Genomic DNA, 18,756 nt, shown 5'->3' with positions numbered 1-18,756 from the left:
CTGACACTCATAATTTTCTATTTCCACTATCCATTCTAGATACTCCTTAATCAAAGTTACCATTTCTGCTGTCCTTGGAAAACTATCTGCTAGTATAATGCAGATCCACATCTGTGAGAAGCTTGAGTCTTTGGTTATCATGCCATCTCAAGCCAAGGTTGCTCCAACTGCCCTTTTAAAGCCACAGTTGGGCAAGATAGCATCAAGATGTGTCCAAATGGATTGCCTGGGTTCCAGTTCCATAAATAATGTCTTTGCCTCATCTTGTTTATCAGGGTCAATTATTCATACAAAATGACAACACTTAGTCTTGCATCTTGATTCCTGTACACACAAAAGTACCAATATGCCGAAATGGCAACCAAAGCTTATTGTTCAGTGGAGCTCTTGCTATGTTCCCTGATGAAAGTACACTCCTTGATGACCAAGATCTCTAACCCTACAGGTCCTAAAATTGCAAGAATGGGAAAAATCCATTCTTCTGGTGGCTCTTGGTGACTTGTAAATGAGTCCACCATTGCACTGACTTCCTGGTTTCCCAGACCCATGTAATCTTCATATTTGGGACATGGAGCTATGCAGAGGTTTTGGTTCAATATATGGATAGTGTCCTGTAGAATGGAACTGTTCCGTGTTGACCCATCAGTTGCACCTTTACTTTTTTTTTTTTTTTTGAAATGGAGTTTCACTCTTGTCGCACAGGCAATAGTGCAATGGCGCAATCTGAGCTCACTGCAACCTACACCACCCAAGCTCAAGCAATTCTCCTGCCTCAGCCTTCAGAGTAGCTGGGATTACAGTCGCCTGGCACCACACCAGCTAATTTTTGTATTTTTAGTCGAGACAGGGTTTCCCCATGTTGACCAGGCTGGTCTCGAACTCCTGACTTTTCAGGTGATCCACCTGCCTCTGCCTCCCAAAGTGCTGGGATTACAGGTGTGAGCCACCACACTTGGCCCAGTTACACCTTTAGCAGGCCATTTTCATTCTCTATTAATCCAGCTTTTGGGTGGCCAGTATGGAGCACAAAGAATGAATTCCTTGGTTTGGGGCTTGCTCTCACATTTCCTTTCATATATAGTGAGTTTCTTAATATAACATGACATTATGTGGAATTCCATGTTGAATACTGGTGCTGGAAAAGGAAACTGTACCTGAAAAAAATGAATTCTAGGAATAAAATGTTGGCTTTCTCAGGATGGAAGAAACCAAATGTAGTCAGTTTCCATGAAGGAGTCAATTGACGTCTTTGAGACATGGTGCCACACTGTGGGCTCCATGCTAGTTTTTGCTGCTGAAAGATTAGATAATGAACATGAGCAATGTGTAGCTCAGCCTCGGTAATTGAGAGTTCATTCCGCTGGGCCCGTGTGTAGCACTTGTCTTGCTGTCACGGTCACTTCATGTGTTCATTATGCCCGCTCTGGGATGGCTGATCACAGAAGCTGGCTAAGTCAACTGGCTACACCACATTTTATAGTTGGCTGTTTAGTCCCTTTTCTGTGTGGATGTTGTCTGTGGGTGTTTACATGTCGTACATAAATCTATAAATCTACACACTTGATTCTCATTACCATATATTTATCTATTTGCCTCAACTCGGACCTCATTGTCTATTATTTTTTCATCTTCTTTTCTCTAGGCCTTAGACTAATCAGGCCATTTGCAGCCATAAATATACTAACTTCAGGGAACTTCTCTTTGCACATAAAATGGATGACCAGATGCATTCCTATAGCTCTGCCCATTGGGAAGATTGTTTTGTCACCATTATCTTTTAAGGCTATCTCTGAATAAGTCTACTGTATAATGCAGCTGTCAACCATTTGGGGCTTGCTCTGACATAACAAGCTGACCAATCTATAAACCAAAATAGTATTTTTTCCACTCTTCATTTAGTTAATTATTTAGAATCCCTATACAAACATAGATGTGAGATAAGAGAGAGGCAATGGTGCAAGAGTGGAAGACATGGGATACTGGAATAAAATCAATGTGTTTTTGTTTATCTCACAGGTCATTTTCAAGCTTAATTTTATGAACAATTTGAGGTTATGGGCCTTTATTTCCTTCAAGTCTTTCAAATAAATTTAATTTATATAGCATGCCAAGTTTCTTCTAAAAAATATATCATTAAAATGCCAAAAGAAAAATAACCAAAGAATAAAATCTACCTAAGGGTCTTAGGAGGCAAAATTTTGAATTGTACCCAGAGAATCACATGGCTAGATTAGTACTGTGCACGTAAGTTTAAGAGTAAGTAGGACAGTGAGAAAATCCACGAGTGTATATAATACAAATATTTGCAATGCAGGCAAATATTTGCAGGCCTGCAAGGCAGGCTTGCTCATCTTGGGTACTGGTAGACATTTTATAGTAGACAGTTTTTAGGTACTGGTAGGGATTTAGGATATAATAACCAGATTGACTTTTTAAAGGTGATTGTTGCTCTTTCTACTACTCATATATTGGGCACAAGTGAACAAAATGCTAGCCAAAAAATATCATTAGGAGTTTCTATGTTGTTCAATTTCTTTTTCTTTTTCTTTTTCTTTTTGCTTTAAACAATCTTTTTAATTCTCATAAATCATGGGAAGAAGTGCTAATTGGCTACTTTAAATGTAAAAAAAATTATTGAGAAGCAGGAAAAGATGGAAGTGCTAGATTATGGTAGAAACTTGATTCACCCTTAAAAGAAACCTATGGGGAGGGACTGATATGTTAAAAATATAAGAAATATATTAGTTTGCAGATAAATGGCCATGAAAACACACATTTTATTAAAAAAGGTGGTTCACAAAACTTTATATTTTCTTTACCTTTTTCTATAAGGTATAATTCTATGTCTCCAAAGATAATATACAAATGGCCAACAAGCATGTAAAAAGATTCTTAACATCCCTAACCATTAGGGAAATGCAAGTAAAAAAACACATTGAGATATTATCTCATATCCATTAAAAAAAAAAAAAACAGAAAATAACAAGTGTTGGTGTGAACGTGGAGAAATTGGAATACTTGGAGACTTGGTGGGAATGTGAAATGATGCAGATACTATGGAAAACAATTTGGCAGTTCTTCAAAAAACTTAAAAATAGAACAGTTATATACTCCAGACATTCCACTTCTGGGTATATGTCCAAAAGAATTAAAAGAAGGATCTCAGTGAGATATCTGTACATGCATGCCCATAGCAGCACTATTCAGTAGCACTATTCACAATAGCCAAGAGTGAAAGCAACCTCAGTGTCCATCAATGGACAAATGGATAAACAAAATGCAGTGTATACTCACAATAGAATATTATTCCGCCTAAAAGAAGAAATAAATTCTGAAACATGCTATAACATAATAAGCCAGTTAGAAAAATATAAATACTGTATAATTCCATTCATATGAGATACCTAGAGTAGTTGAATTCATAGAGACAGAGAGTAGAATGGTTTCCAGGGGCTGTGAGAGAGGGAAATGGGAAGTTATTATTTAATAAGTACAGAGTGTCAGTTTTACAAATGAAAAAGTTCTGGAGATTGGTTGTACAACAATGGGTCCATACTTAACACTAATGAGCTGTACACTTAGAAATGATTAATATGGTACATTTTATGTTCTGCATTTTTACAATATTTTTAAATATATAATTGTATTTCTTTATGAATTGGATGACAATTATTATTCACTGATGTGTGGCCACAAAGCACAAGCATTTTGACTACAGGTATCTACTTAACCAAGAGGGACATTAGAAAACACTGGATCTGCACAAAACATCTTGATTTTCACCATTCATTGTTTACCCCCAAATACAATAATCTCCCTGAAGTTTCTCATCAAAATTTATTTGATAGAAATATTAAGATAATTAAGTAAAAAAGGAACTTGCATTTTTAACTACAGTTTACCAAATTTTGAGGATAGACAAAAATTTGCTTCTTCAAATATATAAAATAATTAATTGCTTTTTAAGGGAAAAAAACCATCAATTTGTAAATTGCAAACCCTTTATTTAACATTTGTAGAATACAAACTCACTAAGTATGTGCTGAGTTTATGAATCAATGTTTTACAAGAATAATTTAGACAGATTTTCTGTCACTGATCACTGTATTGGCCAATCCCAAATGATATAGGGAAAAAGGTATGAACAAGTTAAGACATTCTTGTGGCCTCTTCCAGCTGTTTATCAACTTCGACATAACACAAAGGAGACTCTAAACAAAGCTACATCAAAATGTAGGTCAAACCTAGTTACTATTTGCTACTGATAAGGATTAGCAGCACTTTCTGAGTGCTGAGTTTCAGGCATTGTGCCGAACTAACTCTACATACGTAATGTATTTGTCTTCATGACCAACATCAGGTTAAAAATTATCAGTACTACTTTACAAAGAAAGTAGCTGAGATCAAGCAGTTGATTAAAATACTCGAGGTTACACTGAAGCTAGGAATCCAGATCAGGTGTAAATAAATTTGAATCCCATATCACTGATGAATGCTACACAATCATTTCTTTAGTTCCTGTAGTATACAATAATTGCTTGTGAAAATAATAATTACAGCTCTTATTACCAAAAACTTACATTGTTCTGAGATTTTGTTCTGTGTCACCTTCATTTAAATTTCACAAGAACGTTATGGTTGATACTACCAGTGTCTCTCTCTTATTCATAAGTAAAATAAAGCACAGGAATAAAGCCAGTCTGCCAAGTTGACACAATCAGTAAGTGGTTGAATTGAAATTAGACTTCCAAGCCTATTACTCTTGAACACTACTCAGAATTTCCTAGTAGTAGGGGCTTTATATCAATAAATACTAACAATAAGTGATTTGGGGTCATTTTAAAGTTCCACTTAAAAAATAACTTTTGGAGCTTTCACATTCTGATTTCTACTATGATGAACGTAGGACTTAAAAGTCATTCCCATCCACCTTCACCCAACAAACAACCAAAAAACTAAACTGAAAATGAATGACTTAGATCCATGAGAATTGAGCTGGACAAACCACTAACCTTAAAAACCAACCTTAAATACTAGAGAAACAGGCAAATACAGAGAATATAGTTTGGCTTCCCTGAAGATGAAGCCTCTGGAGCCAGTAATTCATAAGAATGCTTAACTTTGACCAGTTCTTGCAGGCTTACTTCAGACCACTTGACAGTGAGAAGATTTTGAGGGCCAATCCCCCGGGGCCCCACACTTTTGTGAATTTTACTTTCAGGAGCCCCACAAACTGCTCAAGGTAAAGATTTAAAAACGGTTTAGCCAGTGGGATGAAAAAAGTAACCATTCTGAAATACCCTGAGGAAAAGTAACCATTTAAAATAATCCAGAGCATTCCCCACAACAGAAGCCTACCTAGCAACAGAAATAACTACACCAGAGCATTGAAATAAATTACCCAAATGCACCCCCTCTAGCCTTGCTGCCTCTCATAAATGGAAAAAGCAGGCAAGAAGTACTTGTGAAGGTCACAGCCAAGGAGCACAAATCCATTATAAGACTGAAAAGACTGAGACTTAATCATAAGGTTATACACTGCTTCACCTTTCCTACCCTTGTTCACCACAGAGATCCAGTATAGTAACAGTGGATTACTGAAAGAACTGCAAGCCTCAGACTCTATTTAAGAAGGAGATTCTAGGGAAATCCAAAAACAGCAAAGAGACAAAAACGACAACAGAGGCCATTGAAGCCTATGACAACTACAGCTACAGAAAACAGTAAACACAGATGAGCTCTTAGGCAAACAAACATAAAAATCTCACACTAAAGACCTACATACCTTAGTTCCTATTAACCAATATATTATTTATAGTTTACAACAAAAAATTACAAGGCATGCTAAAAGGAAAGAAAAAATGAACTAAAGAGACAAAGCAAACACCCAAACCAGTGAATATTTTGAAATTATCACTCTAAATGTAAAGTAACTATGATGAATATGCTAAGGAATCAAATGGTAAAAGCAGATAACGTGCAAGAATATGTAAGTAATGTAAGCAGAGAAATGGAATCTCTAACAGCATGAAAAGGAAATGTTGAAAATCATAAACACTGTCACAGAAATGAAGAATGCCTTTGATAGATCATCAGTAGGCTGGACACAGCCAATATGTTAACAGAAACTTAGCCAAATTAAAAAAAAAAGGAAAATTAAAAATGGGATAGAATATCCAAGTACTGTAGGACAATTACAAAAGGTATAACATACATATAATGGAAATACTGGAAGGAGGAAAAAGAGAGAAAGTAGTAAATACTTGAAATAATAATGGCTGAGTATTTTCCAAAATTAAGGTCAGAAATAGAACCACAAATTCAGGAAGCTCAGAGAATGCCAAGCAGAAAAAATTTAAAAGATATATATTATAGCATATCATATTCAAACTATAGAAAAATCAAAGGCAAAGAGAAAATTGTGAAAGAAGCCAGAAGGAAAAACAAAAGAAAACAAGAACAACAGCAAAAAACACCTTACCTATAAAGAAATAAAGAAAATTGTTATATTGGACTTATCTTCAGAAACATGCAAGCAAGAAAAAAAATGAAGGGAAATATTTAAAGTGTTCAAAGAAAATAAAAAACAAAACACTGGCAAATTAGGATTCTGTACCCTATAAATTTATACTTTGAAGGTGAAGAATAAAGACTTTCTCAAAAACTGAGTGTAATTGCAGCCATTAGCTCAGTCTTGCCAAAAATGGTAAAAGAAGTTCTTCAGAGAGAAGAAAAATAATATAGGTCAAAAACTTGGATCTTCTTAAAGAAGGAAGTCCAGAAAAGAAATCATAAAAAGGCAAATAAATCTTTTATTTTTCTTATTTCTATCTGATATAACCAATATCTGTTCACAGTAATAACAATGTTTTATATATATATATGTGTGTGTGTGTGTGTGTGTGTGTGTATTCACACATCCACAGCATATGGATAAGTAAAAAAATGGCAACAATGTTATAAGAATTGAGGGAAGAATTTAAAGTATTCTGTTGATTTATATGTGCACTATCTTTGAAGCAGTATAGTTTTTTTGAAAATGTTCTTAGACTTGCATAGTCTTTGTTCACAGATGACATCATTGTTTATGTAGAAAATATCAATGAATTAGCCCTCTTCATAAAAATCTTTTAACTAGTAGATGATTTTAGCAAGACTGAAGGTATAAAGTCAGTATGCAAAAGTCAATTGCTCTCTTATATAGTAACAATGGACAATTGGAATTTAAAATTTTAAACACACCATTTGTATTAACACCAAAAAAGGGAGACACAAAATATATATAGAGGATACTATACGTATTAGAGAAAATCTACAAAATTTTGATTAAAATAATCAAAGAAGATCTTTAAAATTGGACAGATATTCTATATTCACGAATAGAAAGACATAAAAATGTTTAATATACCAATTTTCCTCAAATTGATCTATAAATTCAATAATAATCCCCATCAAAATCCCAGCAAGTTATTTTGTGGATGTCAACAAATTGATTTTAAAGTTTATAAGGAAAGACAAAAGACCTAGTGTAATCAACACAATATTGAAGAACAAAGTCAGAAGGATGACACTATCTGACTTTAAAACTTATAAAGCTACAGCATTCAAGATAGTATGGTATTGAGATAATCATGTGGTTTTTGTCTTTGGCTCTGTTTATATGCTGGATTACATTTATTGATTTGCGTATATTGAACCAGCCTTGCATCCCAGGGATGAAGCCCACTTGATCATGGTGGATAAATTTTGATGTGCTGCTGGATTCGTTTGGCCAGTATTTTATTGAGGATTTTTGCATCAATGTTCATCAAGGATATTGGTCTAAAATTCTCTTTTTTGGTTATGTCTCTGCCCGGCTTTGGTATCAGAATGATGCTGGCCTCATAAAATGAGTTAGGGAGGATTCCCTCTTTTTCTATTGATTGGAATAGTTTCAGAAGGAATGCTACCAGTTCCTCCTTGTACCTCTGGTAGAATTTGGCTGTGAATCCATCTGGTCCTGGACTCTTTTTGGTTGGTAAGTTATTGATTATTGCCACAATTTCAGATCCTGTTATTTGTCTATTCAGAGATTCAGCTTCTTCCTGGTTTAGTCTTGGGAGAGTGTATGTGTCGAGGAATTTATCCATTTCTTCTAGATTTTCTAGTTTATTTGCGTAGAGGTGTTTGTAGTATTCTCTGATGGTAGTTTGTATTTCTGTGGGATTGGTGGTGATATCCCCTTTATCATTTTTTATTGCATCTATTTGATTCTTCTCTCTTTTTTTCTTTATTAGTCTTGCTAGTGGTCTATCTATTTTGTTGATCCTTTCAAAAAATCAGCTCCTGGATTCATTAATTTTTTGAAGGGTTTTTTGTGTCTCTATTTCCTTCAGTTCTGCTCTGATTTTAGTTATTTCTTGCCTTCTGCTAGCTTTTGAATGTGTTTGCTCTTGCTTTTCTAGTTCTTTTAATTGTGATGTTAGGGTGTCAATTTTGGATCTTTGCTGCTTTCTCTTGTGGGCATTTAGTGCTATAAATTTCCCTCTACATACTGCTTTGAATGCATCCCAGAGATTCGGGTATGTTGTGTTTTCGTTCTCGTTGGTTTCAAAGAACATCTTTATTTCTGCCTTGATTTTGCAATAGATGCAGAAAAGGCCTTTGACAAAATTCAACAACCCTTCATGCTAAAAACTCTCAATAAATTAGGTATTGATGGGACGTATTTCAAAATAATAAGAGCTATCTGTGACAAACCCACAGCCAATAGCATACTGAATGGGCAAAAACTGGAAGCATTCCCTTTGAAAACTGGCACAAGACAGGGATGCCCTCTCTCACCACTCCTATTCAACATAGTGTTGGAAGTTCTGGCCAGGGCAATTAGGCAGGAGAAGGAAATAAAGGGTATTCAATTAGGAAAAGAGGAAGTCAAATTGTCCCTGTTTGCAGACGACATGACTGTATATCTAGAAAACCCCATTGTCTCAGCCCAAAATCTCCTTAAGCTGATAAGCAACTTCAGCAAAGTCTCAGGATACAAAATCAATGTACCAAAATCACAAGCATTCTTATACACCAACAACAGACAAAGAGAGAGCCAAATCATGAGTGAACTCCCATTCACAATTGCTTCAAAGACAATAAAATACCTAGGAATCCAACTTACAAGGGATGTGAAGGACCTCTTCAAGGAGAACTACAAACCACTGCTCAAGGAAATAAAAGAGGATACAAACAAATGGAAGAACATTCCATGCTCATGGGTAGGAAGAATCAATATCATGAAAATGGCCATACTGCCCAAGGTAATTTACAGATTCAATGCCATCCCCATCAAGCTACCAATGCCTTTCTTCATAGAATTAGAAAAAACTACTTTAAAGTTCATATGGAACCAAAAAAGAGCCCGCATCGCCAAGTCAATCCTAAGCCAAAAGAACAAAGCTGGAGGCATCACACTACCAGACTTCAAACTATACTACAAGGCTTCAGTAACCAACACAGCATGGTAGTGGTACCAAAACAGAGATATAGATCAATGGAACAGAACAGAGCCCTCAGAAATAACGCCACATATCTACAACTATCTGATCTTTGACAAACCTGAGAAAAACAAGCAATGGGGAAAGGATTCCCTATTTAATAAATGGTGCTGGGAAAACTGGCTAGCCATATGTAGAAAGCTGAAACTGGATCCCTTCCTTACATCTTATACAAAAATCAATTCAAGATGGATTAAAGACTTAAACGTTAGACCTAAAACCATAAAAACCCTAGAAGAAAACCTAGGCACTACCATTCAGGACATAGGCATGGGCAAGGACTTCATGTCTAAAACACCAAAAGCAATGGCAACAAAAGACAAAATTGACAAATGGGATCTAGTTAAACTAAAGAGCTTCTGCACAGCAAAAGAAAGTACCATCAGAGTGAACAGGCAACCTACAGAATGGGAGAAAATTTTTGCAACCTACTCATCTGACAAAGAGCTAATATCCAGAATCTACAATGAACTCAAACAAATTTACAAGAAAAAAACAAACAACCCCATCAAAAAGTGGGCGAAGGACATGAACAGACACTTCTCAAAAGAAGACATTTATGCAGCCAAAAAACACATGAAAAAATGCTCATCATCACTGGCCATCAGAGAAATGCAAGTCAAAACCACAATGAGATACCATCTCACACCAGTTAGAATGGCAATCATTAAAAAGTCAGGAAACAACAGGTGCTGGAGAGGATGTGGAGAAATAGGAACACTTTTACACTGTTGGTGGGACTGTAAACTAGTTCAACCATTGTGGAAGTCAGTGTGGCGATTCCTCAGGGATTTAGAACTAGAAATACCATTTGACCCAGCCATCCCATTACTGGCTATATACCCAAAGGACTATAAATCATGCTGCTATAAAGACACATGCACACGTATGTTTATTGCGGCATTATTCACAATAGCAAAGACTTGGAACCAACCCAAATGTCCAACAATGATAGACTGGATTAAGAAAATGTGGCACATATACACCATGGAATACTATGCAGCCATAAAAAATGATGAGTTCATGTCCTTTGTAGGGACATGGATGAAATTGGAAATCATCATTCTCAGTAAACTATCGTAAGAACAAAAAACCAAACACCGCATATTCTCACTCATAGGTGGGAATTGAACAATGAGATCACATGGACACAGGAAGGGGAATATCACACTCTGGGGACTGTTGTGGGGTGGGGAGAGGGGGAAGGGATAGCATTGGGAGATATACCTAATGCTAGATGACGAGTTAGTGGGTGTAGCGCACCAGCATGGCACATGTATACATATGTAACTAACCTGCACAATGTGCACATGTACCCTAAAACTTAAAGTATAATAATAATTAAAAAAAAGAAAATTTAAAAAAAAAGATAGTATCGTATTGGAGAAGTAATAGACAAATTGATAAGTAGAGCAGAATAGAGAGCAACACAAATATTGCCAACTTATCTATTTCAAAAAAACAAAGGCAATTTATTGGAGAAAGAATAATATTTTCAACAAATGGTGCTGGAACAATTTGATATCTATTTGCAAAAATATGAATCTAGACATAGCCTTACACATTGCACAAAAATTAATATAAAATAAATCTAAGTGCAAAACACAAAACTATAAAAATTTTAGAATACAGCATTGGAAAAAACCTAGATGATATTAGGTTTGTCAATGAGCTTTTAGATATAACACTAACAGTGTGATTAAAGAAAAAAATTGATAAATTTGACTTTATTAAAATTCAAAAGTATAAATGATAGTTCTGAAAAACTTATCAGTATTGGCTCATTAACTGTAAGAAATGTACCAAATAAAAGCAAGATGTTAATTATAGGAAAATCTGTGTGTCTGGGATGGGTGTGGGGTAGATATACTAAACTTTATGTACTTTCTGCTAACTTGTTCTGTAAATATATAAGAACTGAAAAATAAATTTGATTTAAATAAAATAAAAATAAATTGTATGGAAAAATAAATTTTATTAAATATTTTTAAAATTTATTCATTTCATTTCCTCATGCAAAAGCAATATGTTAATTTTAGGACACTCACAAAATAAACATAAGCAATAGAAGAAAATATTTATAAACACTTATAATCCTTATATGGAGAGGTAAGCATTGTTAATGTATTATATATGCATAGTTTTATTATTTTTTAATGATATTTTACAAAATGAATTCATAGGGTATATACTAATTTTTATTATCCTTTTAAATTTAATATCATTTTTGTGATCATTTTATGGGTTGTTAAATATTTTTCCAAAACAGTATAATTTTAGACATAATGAACAACATACTGAATGTCTATGTATCTAATACCTAATAATATTTTAAATTATTACCTTAAGTAAGAAAATGCATATTACTAGAGGTATAATTACTATACGTAATAAAATATACAACTGTAATGATTTTAGCTTTATATTGATTAATTTCCTGCCAGTTAAACTAACTTCTATTTCATTAACAGTAAATGAGAAATCAGCCACATTCAACTCTAACCAACATGGAAATTTCCCATTTCTTTTGAAACCTCTCTTTGATTTAGGTATTATGATAAAATAAAACCCAGATAATTAAGTTATTAGGTAGCTTGGTCATGAGTCTTTCTACTACAGCTTTCAGGAAAACCTCTTCAATTAACTAGCTTTTGAATATGAAGCTCAGTATTTAAACATCAAAAGCATAATAGAAAAATTTACCCAGAGTGTTCCAGCACTCATCACACATTCTTACTCTCTGGAGGATCAACAATTCAGCACCTTTCTCTTTTCAACTTGCTTTCTCCTATTCTTTAACTTGACAATTTCTACTTTCCTTAAGAAATAACTTTCAGTATTGACCCAAATTGCCTAAGTGAATATGCATTATTTATGGGAAGTCTGATAACTAATATGCACTCCCCCTACCAATCTGATAGCAATATACAGTGCCCCACAGTGATGAAACTCATTAGAAAATGCAGGGAAATTGGTATTAAAATTGAGTAAGTCTAATAAAAATTTACATTGGATTAAATAATAAAAATGAAAATTATATTCAGTAAGAAACTAAACCTTAGTCTAAGCTTTTCAGTAGGATTGATAAATTAGAATGAAAATAGGAAAGAAGGGACAAGAAAAACATGTTAGATCCTCTTTGTGCTGGCAGTTTCTTTTTCAATTTTTATTTATTTTCTTTTTTTTTTTTCTTTTTCTTTTTTTTTTTTTTACTTGAGACGGGGTCTTGCTCTGTAGCCAGGCTGGAGTGCAGTGGCGCGATCTTGGCTCACTGCAACCTCTGCCTCCCAGGTTCAAGCGATTCTCCTGCCTCAGCCTCCTGAGTAGCTGGGACTACAGGCGCCCGCCACCACTCCCGGCTAATTTTTGTATTTTTAGTAGAGACGGGGTTTCACCATGTTGGCCAGGATGGTCTCGATCTCTTGACCTCGTGATTGCGCGCCTCGGCCTCCCAAAGTGCTGGAATTACAGGCATGAGCCACTGCGCCCAGCCCAGTTTCTTTTTTTAAACTTTTACTTTAAGTTCAGGGATACGCGTGTAGGTTTCCTTTGTAGGTACACTCATGTCACAGTGGTTGCACAGATTATTTCTTCACCCAGGTATTAAGCCTAGTACCCCTTAGTAATTTTTCCTGCTCCTCTCCCTCTTCGCAACCTCTACCCTCAGGTCAGCCCCAATGTCTGTTGTTGCCCTCTATGTGTCCATGTGTTCTCATCATTTGGCTCCCAGTTAAAAGTGACAACAAGTGGTATTTGGCTATTTGGTTTTCTGTTCCTGTGTTAGTTTGTTAGGGATAATGGCCTCTACCTCCATCCATCTTCCTGCAAAGGGCACGATGTTGCTTTTTTTTTTATGGCTGCATTCTACTGGAAGTCTTGCTTTAAAAATACTCTATTGAATACATTTGCACATGCATATACACACACACACATATCCTCGAAATCCCAAATAATTGTTTCTATCAATTTTGTATCCATTGTTTAACAAAAAAATTTATATCTTTCCTTGATCAAGTTTTAAGTCTTAGATAACTACATGATAATGGTTTTAGATCAAGATGGCTTAAGGATTTACATAAATCCATAATCATTTATTCTCCCATTATTTAATAAAATCTTATTTTTTGAATTGATTTCTTTTTCCTCAGTTACCCTTTCTTTTGTGACTGTATGTTCAGTCTCTAGTTTTAAGAATGTATTCTATGAATTCTATTATCAATGAAATCGCTAAGATGCCATGGATGATTGACTCAGAGCATCACTGCTATCAGACAACATGACTCTAATTACATTCCTTATTGAGAGTTCATTCAAAAGACTGCACCATGTCTTTTATCATACAGAACCTTGCAATATTTACAGATATTTTGGTGGATAAAGGAGAGGAATTTAATTCAGAAAGACTGTTAAATACATAAATACCCCCACTTCTTTGCTTGTGTTTCTAAGGCTTTTTAATTATTTAAATTAAAACTAGAATGTGCATTGCAGCTTCCATGGTTTCTTGGATATTTACATGTGGCTATAGCATTCTTACTGCCCCAAAAGAACTCTTTCTCGGGCTCCATTTATTGATAGACATTTAGGAAAATGATAACTGGGCAACTCATGATCCTTTATAGAACTAGGTAACCAGCACAATAAGCTCGAATAGTCTTAGATGTTTGAAGCTTCTTGTGCTTGGAGAAAAAATGATCAAATGGAGGATCAATTATGGCAGACAGGAGGCAGGACTAGATTGCAGCTCCGGACAGAGCGGTGTGCAGAGGCTCGCATTGTGAATGTTAGCTCCCGATCGACTGCAAGAACAAACCAGCAATCCTGACAGGTCCCACAGACCCTTTGAGGGAAGTGGGCTGCTCCTGCAGGACCCAGGGGACACCCCAAATACTGTGAATGCCCCAACTGTGGAAGTGGGAAAGGGAGACCCTCCTCTCCCGAGACCCTCCTCTCCCAAACACACACCCCCACTGGAGAAACTGAAGGGCTGTTTGCGGGAGAAATTTCCAACCTTACCTGGAGCTGAGTCAATGTAGAGAACCAAGCAAAATATACGGGTAGAGGAAGCAGCAGAAAGGTCCTGGGAGCTCGCTGGGTCCTTAAGCAGGTCATTCCTGCCTGGCACCACAGGGATCCATCAGGAGGGTGGCCAGAGGAGCAGAAGATAAAACTCCACAGGAAGAAGGAACCCTCTAGCTGAACTTTGTAACAATTTGCAGGGGCGAGAAGCCTCCAGGCCAGAACTCAGGGGAAGATGCAAATCCGGTGTGCAGACTCCTCAGTGGGGGAAGAACCACGCCCTTTTCTTGCGCAGCTGGGAGGCGGGTAGCCTGGGGCAAATTTTCAAACCCCTCTCGCCCATCACCTGGAAACAGACTCAGGGCTGTTGTGGGGGGCCCGGTAGGAGTGAGACCGGGCCCTTGAGTTTGTGTGAGTGCTGAGTGAGTCCTGTAACTGCTGGCTTTCTTCCACTTCCCTGACAACCAGCATGAGTCAGCAGAGGCACCCATAATCAGTAGGTATACAACTTTAGTGACCTGAGAGTCTCATCCCCATTCCCCACAGCAGCCGCAGCAACACCCGCCCAAGGAGAGCCTGAGCTCAGACATGCATAACCCTGCCCCAATCTGATGGTCCTTCTCTACCCACCCGGTAATGGAAGACAAAGGGCATATAATCTCGGGAGTTCTAGGGCTCCGCCCATGGCTCGTCCCTCTCCATACTACTAACAGCTGAGGGTCTCTGGAAAGTGCCACCTCCTGGCAGGAGGCCAATTAGCACAAAAATAGAGCATTAAACCACCAAAGCTAAGATCCCTCACAGAGTCCATTGCAACCCCGCCACCCCCCGCCCCTACAACCATCTCCACCAGAACAAGTGCTGGTATCCACAGCTGAGAGACCCATAGATGGTTCACATCACAGGACTCCGTGCAGACAACCCCCAGCACCAGCCCACAGCCGGGTAGACTCGCTGGGTGGCTAGACCCAGAAGAGAGACAACAATCACTGCAGTTCAGCTCACAGGAAGCCACATCCCTAGGAAAAGGGGGAGAATACTACATCAAGGGAACACCCCATGGGACAAAAGTATCTGAACAACAGCCTTCAGCCCTAGACCTTCCCTCTGACAGGGCCTACCCAAATGAGAAGGAACCAGAAAAACAACCCTGGTAATATGACAAAACAAGACTCTTTAACACCCCCCAAAAAAATCACACTAGTTCACCAGCAATGGAGCCAAACCAAGAAGAAATCCTTGATTCACCTGAGAAAGAATTCAGGAGGTTAGTTATTAAGCTAATCAGAGAGGCACCAGAGAAAGGCAAAGCCCAATGCAAGGAATCCAAAAAACGACGCAAGAAGTGAAGGTAGAAATATTCAAGGAAATAGATAGCTTAAAGAAAAAAAAATAAAAAATTCAGGAAACTTTTGACACACTTTTAGAAATGCAAAATGCTCTGAAAAGTCTCAGTAATAGAATTGAACAAGTAGAAGAAAGAAATTCTATACACCAACACCTACCAAGCAGAGAATCAAATCAAGAACTCAACCCCTGCCAGGCGTGGTGGCTCATGCCTGTAATCCCAGCACTTTGGGAGGCCCAGGCAGGCAGATCATGAGGTCAGGACATAGAGACCATCCTGGCTAACACGGTGAAACCCCATTTCTACTAAAAATACAAAAAATGAGCCAGGTGTGATGGCGGGCGCCTGTAGTCCCAGCTACTCGGGAGGCCGAGGCAGGAGAATGGCGTGAACCTGGGAGGTGGAGCTTGCAGTGAGCCGAGATGGCTCCACTGTACTCCAGACTGGGCTACAGAGGGAGACTCCATCTCAAAAAAAAAAAAAAAAAAAAAAAAAAGAACTCAACCCCTTTTACAATAGCTGCCAAAAAAAACCAAAACAAAACAAAAAACAATTTAGGAGTATACCTAACCAAGGAGTTGAAAGACCTCTACAAGGAAAACTACCAAACACTGCTGAAAGAAATCATAGACAACACAAACAAATGGAAACACATCCTATGCTCATGAATGGGTAGAATCGGTATTGTGAAAATGACCATACTGCCAAAAGCAATCTACAAATTCAATGCAATCCCTATTAAAATACCACCATCATTCTTCAGAATATTAGAAAAAACAATTCTAAAATTTATATGGAACCAAAAAGAGCCTGCATAGCCAAAGAAAGACAAAGCAAAAGAACAAATCTGGGAGCATCACACTACCTGATTTCAAACTATACTATAAGGTCATAGTCACCAAAACAGGGTGATACTGGTATAAAAATAGGCACAAAGACCAATGAAACAGAATAGAGAATGCAGAAATAAACCCAAATACTTACAGCCAACTGATCTTCAACAAGCAAACAAAAACATAAAGTGGGGAAAGGACACCTTTTTTGACAAATGGTGATGGAATAATTGGCTAACCATATGTAGGAGAATGAAACTGGATCCTCATCTCTCACCTTATACAAAACTCAACTCAAGATGGATGAAGGACTTAAGGCCTGAAATTATAAAAATTCTAGAAGATAACATTGGAGAAACCCTTCTAGACATTGGCCTAGGCAAGGCTTTCATGACCAAGAATCCAAAAGCAAATGCAATAAAAACAAAGATAGATAGCTTGGACCTATTAAACTAAAGAGCAATTGCACAGCAAAAGGAACAGTCAGTGGAGTAAACAACCTACAGAGTGGGAGAAAATCTTCACAATCTGTACATCTGACAAAAAGCTAATATCCAGAATCTACAACGAACTCAAACTAATCAGTAAGAAAAAAACAAACAACGTTATCAAAAAGTGGGCTGAGGACATAAATAGACAATTCTCAAAAGAAGATATACAAATGGCCAACAAACATATGAAAAAATGCTACAAGAATGGCCATAATCAAAAAATAAAAACAGTGATGTTGGCGTGGATGCATTGATCAGGGAACACTTCTACACTGCTGGTGGGAATGTAAATTAATACAGCCACCATGGAAAACAGTGTGGAGAATCCTTAAAGAACTGAAAGTAGGACTACCATTTGATCCAGCAATCCCACTACTGGGTATCTACCCAGAGGAAAATAAGTCGTTATTTGAAAAAGATAACTTGCACATGCATGTTTATAGCAGCACAATTCACAATTGCAAAATTGTGCAACCAACCCAAATGCCCATCAATCAAAGAGTGAATAAAGAAACTGTGGTATGGCTGGGCATGGTGGCTCACACCTGTAATCTCAGCACTTTGGGAGGCCAAGACAGGCAGATCACCTGAGGTCAGGAGTTCAAGACCAGCCTGGCCAACATGGTGAAACCCTGTCTCTACTAAAAATACAAAAATTAGCCGGGTGTGGTGGTGGACACCTGTGATTCCAGCTACTTGGGAGGCTGAGCCAGGAGAATCACTTGAACTTGGGGGGCAGAGGTTGCAGTGAGCCGAGATCACACCACTTCACTCTAGCCTGGGCAAAAGAGTGAGACTCTGCCTCAAAAAATTAAAAAAATAAATAGTAACAAAAAAACAACAACTGTGGTATATATATATGATGGAATCCTACTCGGCCATAAAAAGGAGTGAATTAACACTATTTGCAGTAACTAGATGAGATTGGAGACTATTATTCTAAGTGAAGTAACTCAGGAATGGGATACCAAACATGGTGTGTTCTCACTGATATGTGGGAGCTAAGCTATGAGGTCGCAAAGGTATAAGAATGATACAATGGACTTTGGGGACTTGGCAGGAGGAGTGGGGGGTAAAAGACAACAAATATAGTGCAGTATATACTGTTCGGATAATGGGTGTACCAAAATCTCACAAATTACCACTAAAGAACTTACTCATGTAACTAAATACCACCTGTACCCCAATAACTTATGGGAAAAAAAGATCGGTGTCCTACTTCTGGTATAACAAAGTAATTTCAAACAGGACCTAATCCTTATGCATGTGAGAACCACCAACAGGTCAATTAAAAAAAACCACAGTGACAGTAAGTGAGCAACAGCAGACAGGTTTTGGGAGGAGTAAAAACTTGGAAGAAAGGATAGCTTGTATGATTTTCTATTTGTTAAGTGTTTAGTCAAAGTGAGCTGCACACAAAGCAGCTAAAACTTTGAAAACATGATTGTGAGTCCTGATGAGCAAGAGAACTGAGTTTGAGACAATTAACAGATGCTTGAAAGTAGAGGGGATCAAGTAGAGGTGAGGCTAGAAAAAAA

At 37.2% G+C, this 18,756-nt stretch overlaps 1 long non-coding RNA gene across 1 annotated transcript in view; it reads right to left on the bottom strand.

Annotated features, from left to right (window-relative positions):
- Nucleotides 1-14,712, bottom strand: part of LOC134810280 (uncharacterized) — a 167,238-nt gene extending 152,526 nt beyond the window's left edge. Inside the window, exon 1 of the long non-coding RNA XR_010157927.1 lies at nt 14,544-14,712. This is a non-coding gene — a long non-coding RNA (uncharacterized LOC134810280). The remainder of the gene's footprint in view (nt 1-14,543) is intronic.
- Between the last annotated feature and the right edge of the window lie 4,044 nt (nt 14,713-18,756).

Source organism: Pan troglodytes, chromosome 5 (assembly GCF_028858775.2).
Source record: "Pan troglodytes isolate AG18354 chromosome 5, NHGRI_mPanTro3-v2.0_pri, whole genome shotgun sequence".
NCBI lineage: Eukaryota > Metazoa > Chordata > Mammalia > Primates > Hominidae > Pan > Pan troglodytes.
The sequence above is the reverse complement of the archived record's forward strand: the minus strand, read 5'-3'. Positions and strand labels throughout refer to the sequence as shown.